This window comes from Solanum stenotomum, chromosome 10, assembly GCF_019186545.1.
Source record: "Solanum stenotomum isolate F172 chromosome 10, ASM1918654v1, whole genome shotgun sequence".
Classification (NCBI taxonomy): Eukaryota; Viridiplantae; Streptophyta; class Magnoliopsida; order Solanales; family Solanaceae; genus Solanum; species Solanum stenotomum.
This window is the reverse complement of record NC_064291.1, coordinates 27,219,637-27,241,010: the sequence shown is the minus strand read 5'-3', so window position 1 is coordinate 27,241,010 and position 21,374 is coordinate 27,219,637. Positions and strand designations below refer to the sequence as shown.

At 33.9% G+C, this 21,374-nt stretch overlaps 1 protein-coding gene across 3 annotated transcripts in view; it reads left to right on the top strand.

The window, feature by feature from the left end:
• The window catches only part of LOC125878283 (aspartate aminotransferase, chloroplastic), a 936,263-nt gene that overhangs the window by 145,033 nt on the left and 769,856 nt on the right, over positions 1–21,374 (top strand). The gene's annotated exons all lie outside the window — the stretch shown is intronic.

Sequence of the window (21,374 nt, the reverse complement as noted above, 5' to 3'; positions counted from 1 at the left end):
TAAATTGCAAAACAATTTTGACCTTTTCGAAAATTTATTATTATTTTTCAAAAAATTTCACCACTACTTGTGTTGAAAGTGGTTGTTCTCGTTCAAATTTAAGTCTCGATTTCGATCAATACCGATGACTTAAATAGTGCTCTCAATCTAACAAACATGAACGTGCGACTGCAACGAGACCAAATGAAGTTGCATAGACAATATGTGAACTCTTTGCATCTCGTTGTGATTAGCCATGTATCAAATTGATTTTCTCTTGTGATGATCGTTGCACACTAGTGAAAGTGTATAGTCTTGTTTGACTTTAGTGTCGATGCCTTGTGTGATTATCTTACTTTGAACCATGCATGAATAAACCCAAAAAAATTCCCCGTTAGTCTGATTGATTTAGAAAGGTGTACTCTTGAAATGATCTTAGGCAACTTTAAAGAGTGTGAGCCAATTTTACATATACCTCTTTTGTGACCTACCCGTGAGCGTGTGAAACTCTTTTGAACACCCTTTGAGCCTTATCTTTCTTTGGAAGAACTTGATGAAAACTATACCTTTATTAACCCATCACCCATAATCCTCATGAAGTTGTGGTTAGTTTGAATAGCCAACTTAGGCCAAAAAGCCTAAGTTGGGGTGTGGTGAAAAGAGAAGGCAAATCAAGAAGTGCAAGAAAGTCCCTCTTACCCATGATTTTGAGAAAAATGGAACCCATCCATATAAAAAAAAAGACAGAAAAGAAAAAGAAAAAGAATGAAAAAGAAAGTAGTGGAATAAAACACAAAAGAAATGAAGTCTCCTAACAATTCATGGGAAGCGAATAATAGGATGACTCATGAGCACCGAAGAAAATGATGACGGAAAAGGGAAGGAAGTGTTGTGAGCACCACATCTCATGAGGATGAAAGTCACTAAGCCTATATGACCATACATTTTACACTCAGCCCCATTACAAGCCTTATAAAGACCTTTTTTATTTTGAGCACGCCGAACCGAAGGTTGATTGGAAAATAAGGGCAAACCTATGGGTGAAAACATGCATTGTGTTCCTCCTTTTTAGTATGAGCGTTCCATCTGATTCTGATCTTAAATTGATTTACCCTTGTGCGTGAATATGGAATCATTCTTTGTGTGGGGGCATTCAAATATTGTTGCTGAGCTTGAACTTGCATTAGTAGCAAGTATCGTGACCATAAGAAATCTTTGGTAGTGGTGTGTCACAACTTGAATCTTTGAGTACACAGTTGATCTTCGCATAAGTAATTTGAGTCTTGTTGTGTATGTTCATGATTTAGTCTTGTGTAGCACTATTTGAAACACCTTGTTGAACGGCTGAACTTGAGTTTGCTAGAGGACAAGCAAAAGTTTAAGTTAGGGGTGTTGATAAGTCCACAAATTGGACTCATTTAGGGCTTTATTTTGATAGAAATAGTGTCTTCAAATGCTTATTTTGTCTCAATATCTGATGAAAACTCTTAAGTTTCAGGTATTTGAAGTTTTAGTGGAAGCATGGATACTTAAGCGCAAAAAGAAACAAAAAGATTGAAAAGAACGAAGAAGCTGAAGCCTGAGCATTGCCAAGCACACTTGGCGAGTCGTTGAAGGGACAGATTCCACCCTTCGTTCCAGTATGCGAAGCCTTGAAGGAAGAGGATCAAATAAGCGACGAAAGGACCAGTCGGCGCTTCGTTAATTATATATATTAATTATTCATCCAACTCAAAATTTAATTTTTTTATTTGTCAATTACTATGAGTTATGTCTCTTCAATGGCCCAATCCCTTTTTTTAGCAACCATACAACTTCAGCTATCTAAACCGTGTATTATTTTCTGTTTTCAAAGAACTTAGTTAGTTTTCCGTATTAAATTATATATTTTCAGTTTTATAAGCATTTAACTAATTGAATGGTATAATTGATGCATAGACTCTCTTCAGTTTTGGAATATGAATAGTTATTTTTTTTACCCCTACACTAAATATTATAAATTATATATATATCAATTAATTACTAATTATTCATCCAACTCAAAATTTAATTTTTTATTTGTCAATTACTATGAGTTATGTCTCTTCAATGGCTCAATCCCATTTTTCAACAACCATACAACTTCAACTATCTAAACCATATATTAGTTAGTTTTCCGTATTAAATTAAATATTTTCAGGTCTCTAATCATTTAACTAATTGAATGGTATAACTGGTGCATAAACTATCTTCTATATATATATATATATATATATATATTGTAAATTAATTATCAATTTTTACTTCTAATCCTTTTTATAGTTTTCTCTTGTATTTGCTTTGCCTTTTGTGTATGCTAATTACTAATTTTAATTTAATTTTCTTTGCTTCAGATCTTATATTGCAAATGAGAACTCTTCCCTTCTCCCTCGCATCATCAGGTACATAATGGATATAATAGTCATATCATTGGAATTATGCTTAGTCATGAAGAAGGTAAAGATACATTAGGCTAATTCACTAGGAATCTTTTCAGTTTGTTAAGATATGTCTCACTAGGAAATATAGAGAACTTGTATTGTTTGAGATCCATAAATTAGTAGTAAATACTAGAATGAAATGGGTCCAAATAGAGCGAAATGAATAGTGAGAATGCATATGTCGACTCTAAGAAGCATGTAATTGAGGTATGTTTGTAATGGGGCTAAAAAGAGTATTAGAAGTAGATGGATCATTGTAGCTGATAAGTAACTGCTAACTTAAAATTAAGACACAAACTTTAAGATATGAGACATTTACAAACATAATCAACATTACTTATGTTTACCTATAAACTATATGTCATTGAAATATTAAAAAAAAAAAAAAAAGGAAAGTGTCACAGTGAGAATAAGATATATGAGAACTACATAAGAAAAATGTTATACCAATCTAATTGATTGTGTATAGCTACAAACAATTACTCTTTCCTAAATTTAGCCACTTATTACTTACATGTTTTAGCATCATCTCTATCATTTTAAAAAATTACACTTACTAACATGGGACACACGTGCAACGCACGTGTTCAGAAACTAGTTCTCATAAATCCCCTAAAACTAACTAAAATCATCCTCCCAAAATCTCTCAAGGCAAAGGAAAAAGAAGAAGAACTAGGGTTCCTTCAAGTTTTCAATCCTCCATTTTGGGCTTAAGGATCAAGGCAAGTGGGTATTCACCCATGGAGTCCTTTCCTCCATGAGGTCCCTAAGGTGTCCAATTTCTCCCTTCAATTTCAATTGATTTAAGTTAGGGTTTTAATTCAACCTCATGAGTTTCATTCAATTATGATTTATCATTGTTGATTAAGTCTTCTAATGTAAGATTCTATGTTAATACATGGTATTTAGTTGAAATTATGTTGACCCATGCTTAAATTATGATTTTTCAATTATAACCTTATGATGAACTTATGAATCTATGAATTATGAAATTATGAAGATATGCATGTTTTTATGAAGTTATTATAAATTATTTAAAGATGATTTGAAAGGAAAGTAGCAATGCTATTGTGAAAGGTTTTATAACCTGTTATTATGATCATGATTGTGAAAGGTATTTCTCACATATGAATTCACATTAGTGAGAGGTTTTCTCATATATAATGAATTATGTTTAAAGAGCTAGTCTATGTTTTGATCTTGAAACATGTGGATTGGTATTGATCATTGTCTTTCCTCTGTTAAAGTGATAATTATCTTTTATCTATTCTGTTTGGATATAGACTTAGCACCAAGAGGGTTTTGAGGTGGAGGCTCAAATAGGGTAGTCTCTAGTATCAACCTCTAGTCTCAAACTACATGCCCCTGTAGGATTGTCTTAAATGACCTAGCTAGTGGATCCACTTTAGCAAATTATGATATGTACAGATTCTACCTTGGCAAATAGATTCCCCTTCTTTCGGTATAAGAGATAGACCGTATTCCATGACATAGCTCTCATGGTCTTGTTGTAGGTTAAAGCTAAAATCCCAAAAAATTGACTATGTTTTCTTCAAAGCTTTTCTTATGTCATTTATTTCAAATGCATTGACTATATCCTATGATTTCTAGGTTTTCCTTTCTTACACTTAAAATTTCCAATCATTGGCCATGTCTATGATTTAAACCAATTATACTATCATGTTCATGTTTATGCATATTTCCCCATACTTAGTACATTCCATGTACTAATGCATACTTGTGCCTATATTATCTCGTGAATGTAGGTCCAACGTTCCTACCTTGCATACTCGTGGCTTGATATCTTTGGGTGCTTCAAGTGATTGGTGAGTCCTCGTGTTCCGAGGACCGAGACACTTTATAGCTTCATGTAATTTTATCTCAGAATTTGTATGTGATGTATGGGTTACGTCCTAATCATTTTCCCTTTCGATGTATTAAATTGTTTTCAGACTTATGTTAGACTTCTGCTTGTCAAACATTTTATATATGAAATGCTATCTATTAAAATCTTTACTTCTATTATCTTGTATGATGTATGCTAAGTGTCTTGTGTAGGTACTCTCGGGGTCCTATACGCCATGTTACACCTAGGGTGTACTTTGGATCATGACACTCTATGGGATATGCGGAGCTTTAATAGATAAGCATTTAAAACATTTAAAGCAAACACTAAAACATTGTCCGAAAATACTTGACATAAATGATAAGTTCCAATAAAACATTTGAGAAAAATGTTGTAAACAATCTAACTCTGTCTCTCTATGAAGCCTCTAAAATACCAAGATAGGCGGTGGAACAAGACCCAAAACAACTCAAAAAAAATCAATAATAAAACTAAATAAAACTAGAGTCCTCTTGAAGCAAGGAAGTCTCACCAGAAGTTGTTGGAAAGTGGAGTGATCTCAACAGAGCGCATGTTGATGATCCTGAACAAATATCTTTGTATCATGAGATGATGCAGGTTGAATGACATCAATACATTGAATGTACTATATATAATATGGCTGAATAAAACAATAATTGAAGTGATGATTGAATATAACTCAAGCGAAACAAGATATGAACAAGTAGTGAAAACCATTTGTTCTTTTAATATAAGATATGTAATGAAAGTAATATAAAAATAATGAACTTTACTCTTGTGGGGAGCTTCTCTAACCGCCAGCCATCACTATGAGCTTAACGATGATACCACATTCCATCCACGTTTACAGGGTCATCTGATACCTTGCCGAGGTATATGATGCTAACTATAACTATGGATCTATCCAATTTGCCTTACAAAGAGGCTTTGAGGAGTTAACCGAAAGTCAGTACAATCCTATCCTACGCTTACTACATAGTTTATGGGGCTTTTAGTTAAAAATAGACTCTTACCCAATTTGATGCTCAATATTACTCCCAAAATAATCAATACCACATGCTCAATAGTCCTATTTTAGAGAAATTACCTTTGATTCACTTTACATTACTGAAATGCTTTTCAAAAAAGGAATCAATTATGCTTTTTTATTCTCAATTGATAAATAATGCATATGAAATCACTTATGTCCTTTTAAAAATCCTTTCCAAAATTATGCATTTTGAAAGCATGCTCATGGACTTACTTTCCAAATTCGAAGTCAACGTATAGGAAAAACTCATATAGGAACATTTAAAATATGACTTTTAGAAAAAAATCCCAATAAATAGGGTTCATGTGAAAATATAAGAATCTCAATGCATAAAGTATTGTAATTCATAATCAAGAAATTAGAATACGAAATAAGAACACATTTTGTATCTACAATTTCATAGAAACTTTAGGTAGAATACTGAACTGAACTCTAGCTGACTAAAATTAGATGTAGGGAATGAGGATGAACTTAGTCCATCACTATGATTAGCCTTACATACTTGAAGAAAAAAGTTCTTGAAGAAATTGGAAGAGCGATTGAAAACCCTACCTTTCTCCTCTTGGATCCTTGATTTAAGACTTGGAAGCATTAATGAGAGTAATATGGTTGATTAATACTGCTTAGAACCTTATTTAGGTGTAAAAACATTGGGTTTAGGCTTAGAAGGAGTGAGAACAGACTGAACTACCCCTCTTAAAAACCTATCGAAAACCTTCCACGGGGCCATCTATAGTTTGTGATATAATCTATGGACCGTAGATCCCATCAGTGGAATCCATATTGAAATCTTAAGGCTCAGAATTTCATTCTATGGGATCAAACTACAACCCGTAGATAGGTCCCTAAGAATTCAATCAAATATGTTAACTCCCATTACTTTTCCACGAGTAATAGTACAGGTCATAGAAACTTCTACGGCTCATAGAAGTGTTTTGTAGGTAAATGACTCAAAAAACTCTGTTGTGGTAGTCTCTGGTAAAGCGGTCATAACTTTTTACTTTAAATTCGAAATGAACCAAATGTGGCGGCATTGGAAAGACGACTCATAGTACTTTAATTTTATAGGTGATTCCTTATTTCAGGAGAAATATGATTGTTCCAAGTTTACCTAAGTAGAATCTTATATTTAAACTTTATTAGTAAGGAAGCTTTCAAATAAATTTTATGCTAGGGGATTCTAGTGACCTTAATTCATATTCAAATCCATTCTCACACTAACGAATTGACCTTAACACCTAAGAACAATTTAAGAATCACCCGATATAAAATTATATGCAAATGAAGAATGGTTTGGGCCTTAGCTTAGAAATTTTTGGGGTGTTATAATATCTACCCCTTCACATCATTCTCGAATGATGGCTGAACTAAGCATGGAAGGGATAGGGAAATGTTTAACAACCTAATTTAATGCATTATACACAGAAACTCATTAACTCTAAACAGTTAAGGAGTGACTGAATTGAATGAGTACTTTAGGAAGAGTTAATACCTTGGACTGGAACTAAATTGGAGGAAAAGATGTAAGGGTATCTAGTTTTTATATCCTCTTCATGACACTCCCCGAGTCTAAACTTTAAACGTGGCCGACACTTGAGAACCATTTTGATCCTCAACCAAACCCTTGTCCTAGCTGACTACTTAGCTTAAGAGTAACTCAAGCAAAATTAAGCTTTAAACAAAACTAACCCTTTTAATCTCAAAGTACTCAACTATCTCAAAATACTCTAAAAACAATAATAGTTGAAATACAGTTTAACAATGGAATACTAAAACATACTCAAAGCTAACTATCTATGAAGACTCTATTGTTCCAGATGGATGTTGGGATAAGACCCACGACACCTCAAAGCAACTAACTGAAAGATAAAGGTGGAGTCCATCGAAATGCAAAGAGGCTCACCAAAGCTAATTGTAAGTGCAAGTGATCTCAATTAAACACCCGTTGATGACCTTAAACACCTGTAATTGCATCATAAAAAGATGTAGGTAGAATGACATCATTACATTGAATGTACGAGTATGTAATATAGCCTAAGAGATATAACTGAATGAAATGACTGCAATAGATATAAATATATACTTAACTTAATGTACAGAAATAAAGGAATGAAAACATTTAAACTTTACAAATACTTACTCATCTCTGAACTCAACATATGAAGTGATATTATAAAATTATACTTTTAACTCTAGCTGGGAGATTCTCTAACCGAAAACTATCACTATGAGCAACGTAATGATGCAGTGTCTCGCCCACTCTACCAGAACTATCATATACCTTGTCGGGATATAAAACATCTTAACTAAGTGGATCCACTAAAGCTCTGCTCGAAAGCAATACAGAGTAGTCTCAAAAGTACGATCATTTACCCATGTTAGCTACATGGTTTATGAGGAATGTGATTTGTCTTAACTCATCCCTATATCGGTGCTCAATATTACTTCCAATAAATATATACTCATTCTAAATGTATAAAGCATACTATTTCTCGATTTTAAGTAATTACTCAAAATATCCTCTTAAAAGAGGTAACTGCTGTGAAATATCTCTAAACTCATTTTGAAATCAAAATTTATCTTTTCCCAATGTAAAAAGTGATACATTTTGGAATACTTAGTTCCCTTATACTCTTACTCAAATTACTCTTTAAACTCTACTTAAAACCCGTCTTTACTTTCTCAAAAATCAATTTAAGACAACCAAGTTTGGTTAAAAGGATTCTCAATCTTAACGAAGTAATAACTCATAATAAGGTTTATGCTAAAAAAAAATAGACATGAACAATCAACCTCGAATCTCAGTGCAAGATATAGCATCTCAAAAATCAAGAATAAATCCAGAATTCAACAACAAAACTCACCTCAAGAATTATCAAAACTAAGGATGTAACCCTAGATTATTCGTTACTGCTAGAAAGTAGATGTAGGGCGTGAGGATGAACTCAGTCCATCACTATAAGTAGCCTTACATACTTGGAATAACAAAATTCTTGGCGAAATTGGTGAAAACTCAAAGAATGCTTGAAACCCTAGCTTTCTCCTTTTGGATCCTTGCTCTAAGACTTGGAAGCTTTAATGAACGTAAAAGGATTGCTTAATACTATTTAAAACCTTAACTAGGTGTATAAAAAACATAGTTAAGGCTTAGAAGGGGTGGGAAAAGACTAAACTATCACTCTTAAAAACTTATGAAAACCTTCTACGGGTCAATCTATGGTTCATGGTTTCATCTACGGACTATAGATCCCATCCATAGAACACGGGTCCAATCTATGACCCATAAAGTTTCTACAGACCGTAGATGCAATCCGTAGAATTTATATAATAATCAGGCTCAAAAGTCCATTCTATGGGTCCAAAATACGACCCGCAAAAGTTCTACGGCCTATAGAATTGTAACACATCAAACTTCAATAATGGCTAAACAATGTTAATAGGCAAGTGAATGAAACCAAAAGTGACCATGGACCCTTCACAAAACCCTAAACGGTCCGTTTAGGGGTCCACGACCTATTTAGAGGGATGTAGCCAACCATCCAGGGCTGCCAAGGTGTATGCCACCTGGACGGCTCCCTATACGAACCGTTTAGGGTTGGATAGTCCATTTAGGTTAAGGTGTCCAACAATCCAGGGCTTCCAAGGCGTGAGTCACTTGGAAGGGACCCTAGATGGCTCGTGCTGGTTTGAAATGTCTTATTAGGGGTCCATACAAGTCACTCGTCAGCCTTTAAGCTAAGGTGAACTTCAAAATACCATATCTCTCTGTACATAACGAACTAGGTGACCCATGACCTATCAAATTAAAGTTCTTTGAGTCCTCTTTCCAATGCCACAAAGTTTTCCTAATTTCAAGTTTGGAGTAAAACGTTATGCCCATTTTAGTAAGGCTCTATCAGACAATTGAAGTTTCAGAGATGGCTTAATGGACGCTAAAGTGTATCACGTACCATGTAGTCCTAACGGTCCATGAAGCCTCCCTTTTAAGACACTCTGTCAGTTTTTAAGTTGGGGTCATTTTGGTATTTTCCCTATGCGTTTGGTACTTAAACTACATCATTTTAATCTCTATTATAATCCTAAACCACGACTTTTTCAACCTATTTAAGGGCCTAGAAAGTATTAATCACTTCTTTTATGTTCATGAACACTTCAAGTCAATAGGGAAAGGTTCTGAGAGGAGAGAAGCTAGAGTTCGAGCATTTTTTGAGTTTCATTGATTTCGCCCAAGAACTTCATTCGTCTAGGTATATAAGACTATCATAGTGTTGGACTAGTTCATCCTCATACCCTACATCTACTTTAAATCAGCAAAAGAGTAATCTAGGGTTCTATCTATAGATTTGAGTAATCTTGAGATGAGTTGATATCGAGTTCTAAGTTCTTGAGTTAATGTTTATTGAATTCTATTTCTTGATTATTGAGTTGTTATATCTTGCATTGAGATTCTTGAGTTGATTGTTCATGTCTATTTTTCAACATCAACCCTATTATATGAGTATTCATTGAGTTATTATTGAGAATCTTTTACGCAAAACATCATTGTTTAAATTGAGTTTTGAGAACGCAAAGAGGTGTTTGAGAATGAGCTTAACCAAGATTTAAGAAAGATTATAAGGGAACTAAATATTTTCCAAATGTTTCATTTTTACATGAAAAAAAGAATATTATTTTGAAAAAAGTTAAAAGAGTTTTCAGAATGATTGAGTACAAAGAAGCTATCTCTTAAAGAGGCCTTTTTTGAGTAATTATGTCAACCCAAAATTTATTTTTACATTGGGCAAAGAGAAACCTTGTTTTCTAAATGACCAATGATTTTCAGAGATATTTTAGAGCAGTTACCTCTTTTAAGAGGATAGTTTGAGCAATTATCTCAAACTAGAGAAAGTGTGACGATCCAATGTAGCCCCTAGGCATACAATGGCATATAGGACCCCGAGCCCCATACAGCCACTTAGCATGCATCATACAAGATCATAGAGTTTAAAAGATTTAAAAGATAGTTTCAACATATAAAAGTTTTATAGAGAAAACAAAAATCTAAACATCGTCTCAAAGACATCTAGTACATAAGAGTTTATCAGGGCGTAGCTCGTACATAAGAGTTCCAATGCTAAAAGTAAAGACAAAAGGTAAATCAAGCTCGGTCCTCGAACTATGAGGACTCACCAATCCTCGATCTTCTATATGAGATCATTAGCCATGGAAGTGTGAATCTATAAGGTCGGTCCCTACATTTGGGGAGATATAGGAAAGAGTATGCGTTAATATAAAAATGCACCAAGTATGATAGTCAGGCATAAAAGTATGAAATCATGCTAAAAAGGACACTTTCTTGTTATGCAAAGACCCAGGTAAAACATAAGATAAGAGGGTTAGAAAACATAAAACAAAATCATGATCAATGCAAGTAAAATCTTCTTTGGAACACATGTGAGATACTTCTTGAAGTAACCTTAGTTCATTATTATTGTGGGAATTATCCTTAACCGATATAAAGACCATGTGAGATATAACATGATCCCTCGATGTCTCCCACATCGAAAAGGGTTGTCCTACTTGCCAAGGTAAAACCATGAATCTGAACTAAACTGGACCCACTAGCTAATGTCAATCTAGACAATCATCCTATTAGGGAACATAGTTAAGGGATAAGGAGATTGCTACTAGAAACCCGACCTCAACATGGAAGAGCTTCCATCTCAATATCCTCTCGATGCTAAGAATAATACCACAGAGTAGTTATTAATCTTAACTTGTCTTAGCTTTAAAAGACATGGGTAGTCTCCACTAGTCTTATCATAGGATAGCTCCTTAGACCATGCGTGAGAAAACCTTTCATCGTCCATGATCTTTTCATAATAGCTTTTAAGGCTCATAGTCATTCACGTCATGCTAGAAATGCCCCTTATACTAATGAAAATAGTTTTGAAATCGTGGTCTCTAATCATTAATGGCATATCTGGATACCATACTAATCAAGACCTAATTTAGGAAAATAGCCCGAAAAGCATTGATGGCAAATCTAGATGTCATTCATGTCATGTGGCCACGCTTCATAGAACATATAGACAATCTAATCCATAAGCTTTCTTGAGTCATAAACATCCTTTCATGAACATGCATTCTTTTCAATAATTCAAAAGCTTCATCATGTTTTCAAAGTCAAAGAATCTTCAAGTTCTTTACATCTATTTCATAAAGAGAGGACATGCATATATTCATAAATTCATCTTTCATAGTTCAAGACCCAGATTACATCAACATAGCTTAGAAAACATGGGTTATGCATGGGTTCATGGGAAATCAACTTAAAAACATGAGATTAATTCAATTCATGCATAAAAGTTCAAAAAACAATCAAATAAATCAACATTGAAAGGAATCCATGACATGGAAGAAAATCCTAACTCAATTGGGGAATTCTAACTTTGTAAATTGGAGAATTTGGGAACTCCGTGGAGGAAAGGGATCCATGGATAAAAAATATCATACCTTGATGCCAAAATCTTGACTTCAATGGTGGAATTGGAGACTTGGCTTGCAAACCCTAGGTTGACTCCTTCTTCTTCAAGCTTTTCTAGAGAGAGAAATATTTGAGAGGAAGACATGTTATTCTTTTAGAAATTTGAGAGAATGATTTCAATTGGGTAAATTTTGGGGGTAAAGTACCTATATAAGGGTTCTAATAGAGGGCAAAACAGCATGGTATTGAATTAAAATGATTTGGGGAAAAGACCAAGAAGCCCCTAAAAATAAATGTCGTTGTCAACAACGGTGGGGAACTACGATCCGTGGTTGGACCTACGGACCATCCTGTTCGACCGTTGTTGACTACAGAAACTTAATTATTGGACCCAAGAACCATGGAGCCAACCTACGGACCGTGGTTCCATCGACGGGCATTGGGTCGCGGTCGTCGTTCTCAACTTGTGACGCTGAAATTTCTCTAAGTCTGGGACTCACCTATGAGGCCTATCTACGGCTCATGGATTGGACTACGGGCCATCCTGGTGAACCGTCAAAAATTATTGAAACTTATCAACTACAAGAAAATCTAACTCTTAGACCACGCCACCATCGACGGTCCGTCGTCCCACCTACAGGTCGTGCATGGGGTCGTCGCCCTTGACACCAAGTCTGTGAAAAACTAAAAAAATATTTCTTGCCTTTTAGAATCCTAGGTTTTATAGAAAGTATGTTTTATACATTTGAGCAAGAGTATATATATTATTGAGAGTAGTATTGAGCACCGATATGGGGGAGACTTCAGACAACTCACACCCCTATAAACTTTGTCTTGCCAACATGGGTACATGATCATACTTTTTAGATGAATCTTTATTTCTTGGTGGATCCACTTAGTTGAGAAGTTCTATATCTCGGCACGATATAGGACAATTTTGGTAGCGTGGAGAAGATGTCGTATTATCCGTAACTATAGTGATAGTTTTCGGTTAGAGAATCTTCCAATAGAATTAAAGTTTATTTTTATGTATCACTTATTATGTTGAGGTCAATAATGAGAAAGTATTTTGTAAAGCTTTAAATGATTTAACTCCTTTATTTTTTTACATTTAGATAGAGTATATTATTATCTATTCCAGTCCTTTCATTTAGTTATTTTGCCTCGTCTATATAACATATTCGTATATGAAAATGTACTAATGACATTCGACATGCATCTTTTAATGATGTAGATAAAAGTGTTCAGGATTATCAACAGGCGCTCCGTTGAGATCACTCTACACTTCAGAGAGTTTTAGTGATCCTCATTGCATTCCGGAGGACTTTACATTTACTTTCACTCTAGTTGTTTTGAGGCACCGTAGGTCTTGTCCCGACACCTATCTTACACATTAGAGGCTTCATAGATAGATAGAGTGGAGGATCATAAATGGTTAGCCACTCTAAAGGTTCGCTTGGGATAAAAAATGGTTCTCGAGGGCCAGCCACATCTAGGGGGTACGCTCGAGGCGTGAAAACTTGGTATCAAAGCATAGAGTTCAAGAGTCTTAGGGTGTCTATGAAGTCGTGTCTAGCAGAGTCCTTATTAGTGTGAAGAACACCACATCTATAATTGGGAGTCTACGATATTTAGGAACATTTCACTTTCTTTTTACTCTTTTTCGTGCAAAAGGTTCAACTCTATAAAAAGTTCTTCTAATTTGTGATTACGCGTGTCATTTCAGATCATGCCTATATATAGAGTTGTTCGAGGACATCCTTCTAGGAGGAATGCTAATCCTCAAGGTCAAGAAGCTCCTAATGCATCAGAAGTGCATCCCCCTCAGGGAGATGTCACCAATGTTGAGTTTAGGAATGTTCTCAGATGCTAACTCAGGTTGTGGAAAACCAGGCTAGTTAACTAGGAGCGGGTCATTAAGATGTAGCTGATATATGTCTTTCAGACATCCTAGGACTCGTGAACTATGTGCTCTGATACCAAGTTTCTCACTCCCTGAGGCTACCTTCTTGATGTAACACGGGACTTAGGATCACGAGTGACCCTAAGCTAACCCTGAATCTGGCATATCATAAGCATACTAAAAATAACTAAGTAAAAACTAATGTGGAAGCTAAAAATAGTGGATATCTGAAAATGGGGAAAACTCAACAAATCTGAATATGTAAAACATACTAAGAGTTTAGTGATAACTAAATCAATCACTTACAACTCAAGATGAATCTAATATTATGTCTGAAAAGCCTCTAACTGAGTTTAGTTGAGTTGCTGGGACATGCCCCCAGCTAACTCTAACAAAAACTGAAAATTGAATATAAAGACTAAAATGGAAAGCATTTCTATTGTCCTCGAAGTATGAGGACTCACGACTGAAGTTGCTAAATGCAGACCGAGAATCGATTTAAGCGTGATCTGGATGTTGAGTACATGAACCTACATCATGAAAGAATGTAGCGCAAAGTATGCGTCAGTACTTGAAATGTACTGAGCATGCGGGATATAGATACTAAGCTGGACAAAATATATAAGTTGAACAATGCATAACTGAGCAATGATATCATCTGAGCAGATATATAGATACTGAAATATAATTAAAAATATAAGCTAAATGCAAGGACCAAGTACTAATCATGAACATAACATGTTGAACTAAATGCTGAAGTAAATGTTGAAAACTTGGTCAATGCACTAAGAGTCTGACTGTGGGAGCTAGTATTAACCGACATAAACCACGTGAGCTAAACTTTGAGTCCGATGTATACGCCCCATTGAGAGGACCCAATATACCTTGTCAGGGGTATAAAGGCATGACTGGCGTGATCACTAAATTTGATGCCCAATATAGGGGACTTATAATTATACGGGGGCATGTAGTTTTGAGACTGTGAGGGTACGTTGAACCCTAGTCCAACTCGGTTCTAAGTACACTCCCAACTGAATATGTATATGACTGAAATGTAACCAAAATACTGAATAGCTCAAAATGCTGACATACTAACTGAGAATGCAATATATATGTATTGACAATGTGACATTCGAAATCTGGAGCATGATTATCTGTTTTACTAACCTAGCAAGTGTAATTCATGAACTAAGAAAATCTACACAAACTAGGGTTCTGAGTTTTATACAAGGAATTAAGCAATTGTTCCCAAACACATGATATTTCGATTAACAATACTATAATACCTAAATCACAACAAATCTCCAAGGTTTTAGAAATTCTAGGTCTAAACAAGATAAGTAGAATCAAGGAACTGACAGAATTCTAAGAACCTAATGGATGAAAGGAATCCACTAGTGAAATCCCACATACGTGGTGACGAAATTCATAGAGAAATCCTTTGGATTTTGGGGCTGAAACTTGAAGAACACCTCTGCTTGTTCTTGGGAAACCGGCACCTCTTTCTACTGTTTTTGCTCTAAGTTTTGGTGAATAAGGGTTCTGGGTAAAGTCTAACTAGAATATTAGGCTTAAATTGGGTAAAACGACATAGTTTAGGTATTAAATGACGTAGTATAAATTTCCAACGCATAGGGGAAAAGATGAAAATGACCCTGACTTAAAAGTTAACGAAGGTCATCCACGAGGTCACTGACGGACCATCATCAGGACCACGGCCCGTCAAGTGGGTCGTGGTTCTTGGCCAGTGCCAGTGTTTCTTAGTACTCTCATCTACGGTCCACTTCACGTATTGTGTGAAGGACCACGGGCAGTGAAGACCATGTGGTTCTTCATCAGGGGTTGGAGTATGTGGGGTCAGGTCGACGGACCAACCCACAGCTCGTCAGTGGGACCACGGCCCGTGGAGAGCTTTGTGGTTCAACACATGAGCCCTGGTGGCTCTACCTCACTTCTACGAGCCATCACACGACTTGTGTGAGGATCCACGGCCCGCTGAGGGCTCTGTGGTCCACCACATTGGCTGGGTGTGAGCCACGAGCAGGTCGACAGATCATGGTTCCTTTCAACGTCCGTGAACCCCTCTGTGGTTCACCAACTTTACTGTTGTTCAGTTTGTTAGGTTTCTGAGGTGTTACAAATAGGTTACTGGGACAAGAGACTAGGCTACCAGAATGCACTAATAATATTATATAAGAACAACAAATACTCTAGATAAAAGTGATTCTAGTGATGATTCTGATGTTGTGAGTACTTGAATCTACATCATAAAACAATGCAGCATCAAATGATATCAGTTAATAAAATATATGGTATGTAAAATAGATGAATATAACAATAGGTTAAAACTAAATATACTGAGTTGAATGAATAACTCTGAAGATAGACTAAAATAAAGTCAACTGAATAGTAATGCATGCATGTGTACTTCAACAATAAAACTTTATAACTGAAAATATTCATCAATAACATACTCAAAATAATATAATTTTATTTTTCTTCAGAAATTTTTCTAACTGATAACCATCACGTAAGCCTCACGATGATTCAACGACGTGACCATGTTGTCAAAGACATCCAACACCTTGTTGGGGTAAAGGAAAAACTAAACTAATGAATCCAATCTCTAAGTCCTTACCAGGGGCTTACTAAGGAGTCACCCAAACCAATGACACAATTCCAATCCTACGTTGGAGGCGTTGTTCTAGAGTTTAGATTACCTAAATTCTTACCCAACTTGATGCTCAAAACTACTCCTAAAAATATATAATGTGTTCAATAACTATAAAGATGTCTCACTTTAAGAGGAAAACTGAAAATTTGTTACTTTGAGCATATGCTCAATAATACTGCTTTAGAATTGAACAGAATTGAACTTTGAAAACTTGACTATGCTTTCTCAAATCTAAGAGGTGCTTCCTTCAAAGATAAACATGATTTCTTTAAGAAACCGTCTATACTTTGTTTATGAAAATATGCATTTTAATGCAAAATATAGTTTCTTGAAACTCTTCTAAAATAGTACACCTGAAACTAAATATATTTTCATGAAACCCTTCTAAAATAATGCACTTGAAGAAAAAATATACTTTCTTGAAAGACTTCTTTAAAATTTGTTATATACTTTACTCATGAAAACAATGCATAAGAAATCAATATGACAAGGTTTTCAAATAACTTTATATAAGAAGAGGGTCATGTGGTAGAATAGCATGAACCTTAAATCAATCAAGGATCATCAACAAGATATAGTATAATGAATTCAATAATGGAATCAACAATGAGCATAATAGAAATAGAGGAATTCAAAAATCATGGTCTTTGGGTAATAACCCTAATAAAACTGTAGATGTAGGTAGGGATGTATAAAACCGAAACGAAAACCGCAACCTGAGTCAAATCGAAAAAAAATTCGACTAATGATTTGGTATTGGAAAAAAAATTCGACTATACTTGGGTTGGTTTGGTTTTAACTAAAAAAAGTCAACCTGAGACCAAAACAACCAACATTATATTTATAATTTTTAAAATTTATTTCATACACAATATTATTTACTTTGATATAATTTTTAAATATTACTTAGACTTTTTCATTATTTTTATCTTTTAACATATTTTTCAAATGTTTTAGACTTAGAGCTTTGAATAGTCCAATAAAGGTTATATTCCATGGATATTAGTAACTCAGAAATCTCAATTTAAAATCAAATTAATACTAATGCTAAAAAAATAAAATTAAATCAACACTGAGAATGACAATAATGATGAATATTTGTTCTTTAATTTTACATTGGTTTAGACATTTAAAATACATAACCTAATTTTATTTTTTCTTTAATGTTTAATCATGCAATTACTTCATAATTATTAGGCTTCTTTTAGCATGATTTAGTACTTTTAAATTATGATCATTTTCATAATCATATATATATATATATATATATATATATTTATAAAAAAAAAACTTTAGGCTCGCCTACGTGGCCCCACCACAAACCATAATTCCCTTTTAATTTATTTATTTCCAAACCTAGTCTTCCGCTTTCATGAAAAACTGTGACTTTTATGAAAAGTTGTGACTTTTATGAAGAGTTGCAACTTTTATGAAAAATTGTGACTTTTATGAAAGGTTGTGACCTTTCCGAAGGGTTGTAACTTTTACAAAGAGTTGTGACATTTCCGATAAGGCACAATAAGCATTTGTTCACACTATCCCTTGTTGTCTACAAATAGAGGGATTTCTTGCCATTAATATTTGTAGGTTTTTTTCCGTTGTAGGATAGTTGAATTCAAATACATTAATTAAGCTTCTTATGAAGTTTGTTTCATTTATCAAAGTTTTCTTCCTTATTATTCATGGAGCTTAATCTTTACTATAAGTCATAGAGATTCATGTAACTATGGCAATTTCTTTTGTTATTTGGCGACTTTTTTTAACTCTGTTAAAAATTTCAGCAAGGATGACTGAAAATTGATCTTCTCTTTTGTCCCTTTCTACAGGTTTATTCATATAAACAAAGAAAAATGATTTCAATTGCAATGCAACATTACTACTCTTGCACCTCTCAGTCCACAACTCATAATGCTGCTGAAATGGTTGAATTCATTACATTTGGTTCTTTAGTAAACAAAACTTTTATTTCTGCCGCTATTATTTGAAGGGTTTTTTCGCTATAGGGGACTCGAATTCAAATACATTAATTCAGTTTCTTATGAAGTGTGTTTCATTTCTCAAAGTTTTCTTCCTCCTATTTCATGAAGCTTAATCTTTTACTGTAAGTCATAGTAATTCATGTATCTATTGCAATTTATTTTTGCTATTTTGGTGAGTTTTTTTATACTCTGTTAAAAATTCTAGTGAGGATGATTGAAAATTTATCTTATCTTTTGTCCTATGTAGGTTTCTTCATATACATTTTGGAAAATTTATTTGTGGGTTGTGCTATATTTGATAGCACACAACAACAAATATGTGATAACTAATACGAAACCAATGATAAAGTTTGTTAAAAGAACCAAACAAATTGGTCTCTTGCTTGCCACAGTTAGTATATTATTTTGATTATTTTTTCTTAGGTAAAAATATTATGTATGTCATTGCACTCTTCCTAGAATATTAGTATAGAGACAATTAGTCCACTTCTTTTAACGCAAGTTAACAAATTTGTCATATTTCTTTGTCTCTTCTTTTTGGGCATAATAAGAGATCAAGTTTTCTTGAAACTAACAAATGTCCAAAATACGCTATAACAAAAATATTTTTTTATTGGCAATAAATATGCACATTAACAAAGAGTGCTAGAGCCTTTACCGACATTAATTAATTGCCATTAGATTCAATGTTGCTATAGAATTTAGGGATATTTATAGAGAGTACCAATTGCCTCTGAAAATACATATTTAGCGACAATTAAGCTATTAATTGCCGTTAAAGATCATTTTTGCTGTAGTGATAACTGTTTCTTTTGATAAAGTTTTTTGTTTTTTTTATAAAGAAGTAATAACTCTTTCTTTGGCTTCTTTCGATTAAATTTGTGAACTATAAACTTGGATACAACCCGACAAACTATCTTTTTGAAAAAATTGTTAAGCAACATGCCTTTTTCTTCTTGATTGTTAAGAAAGTAATATCGTCTTTATTATTATTATTTGTGGATATTTGTGAGTTCAAGTTCTCACAAAATTATGCTGTGAGATTTTAATATGTTACGTCTCAAAATTTTGGTTTAGAATATCCAGTTGTGAACAGTTCCATTCAGATGCCACCTATTGCTTGATTGACAATTGCATTAATTTTTTGTAACTGCATACTATAACCATAACAATAACTATGGATCAATTCCAAATATATTGGGGCCGGTGATATGAAACCTAAGCAATAGTAATGACTATTCTGAGACAATGAGGAAAAACATTTATGATACTAACAATTTTAGGATAATTTTTAACATATACACTATACAACATATAAACTATAATAAAAAAACAGATTGATGGAGGTTCATAAGAAAGGAGCCGAAGGTCCTCCATTTGAATTTAGTTAATTATGTTCTTGTATGGACGTGATGTTACACTTTACTTGGGAATGTTGTTGTTCGAGGCTTTTTGGTCTTTAACGTCTGATGTTGTTTTTTGTAACTTCTTGGAATTTAGAAAATTTCATTACTTCTGACCAACTATTTCCATGGAGATTTTCTTATATTTAAAATCTCCCTATGATTCATAATTTTTGTATAACAAAAACGAAATTAAAAAAATATAGCACTTTAAGATTTCGGAGGAACGCTTTGCCTTAAGATAAAATGTTCTTGACAATGTAGTGTATGTATCGAAAATACGAATATTACCAAATGATCATATGTAAGCTTAATAAAATAGTTCAATCTCGTGCGAAGCATGGGTAATTTACCTAGTGACTTATTAATTTGCAATATTTATTTTATGTGATTTCATTGTTATTTTTATTGAAATATTTGAAGAAGTAATTATTATATGTTTGTATGAATATTTTACCGTATAAACTCGAAAACCCGAGGTTTATTAGTTTGGTTTGATTTATAAATTTAAAAATTTGACACAAATTGGTTTGGTTTGATATTTAAAAAATCTGAACCAACCTGAAAAACTCTGAGGTTGAAAACCCGAGTTTTATTAGTTTGATTTTATTTATAAATTAAAAAATTTGACACTAATAATTTGATTTGATATTTAAAAAACCCAAACTAACCTAGTCATGTACACCCCTAGATGTAGGGCGTGAGGAAACTAAGTTCTTCACTATGATAGCCTTACATACCTTCTTCTTCTTTTTTGGAACTTACATACCTTCTTTGCTTTTCAAGAATTCAAGGAAGAATCATAGCTTGAAGAAGAAGGTCCAAGAAATCAGCTCTTGGAATCTTGATTAACCTTTTCATAAAAATCCTAGAATTGATAACCTATGGTGTAGGATTTCATTAATAATCTGAAAAAGAAGGATTGAAATACTTGGAATCACTTAGAATTTCATGGGAGAAATTTACCTTAGAGATGGAGGATGAGGAGAGGAGAGCATCCAAGCCGTAGACTTCAAAAGGATATCAAAATAGAGGTTATCGTTGATATAATATGTGCGAAGTACGAACCAAGTACCCTTCACACTCGGTAACGTGTGAAACGCACAATGTGAAGTGCAAATCACATATGCTTCTAGTAAATGAGCCGGCTTGCTAGGTAAAATGATCATAATTTTTTACTCCAAATTCGGATTAATGAGCGATTGGTGGAGCTGAAAAGAATACTCAAATACCTTTAATTTGATAGGTTATTGTTCATGTAACTCTTCATATTCTAGGAGATATGACTATTTGAAGTTAACCAAGTAAAATCTCATATTGAAACTCAATCGGTAGAGGAGTTTTCAACTCAACTTTGTGCTAGAGGATTTTTATGACCTTAGTTTACATCCAATACACTTCTCATACTTAGAATTTGATCTTAACACCTACGCATAATTATGAATCACCCAGTACAGTCCTATACACATACGAAGAATGATTTGAGTCTTAGCTTACAAAATATCGGCGCGTTACAGTTGTATGACTTACCTGTAATTCAATCTTACACAACAGGATGAAACACATTGAAGTTGACTTTCACTTTGTTAATGTTCAAGTGTAGTGAAATTAGGT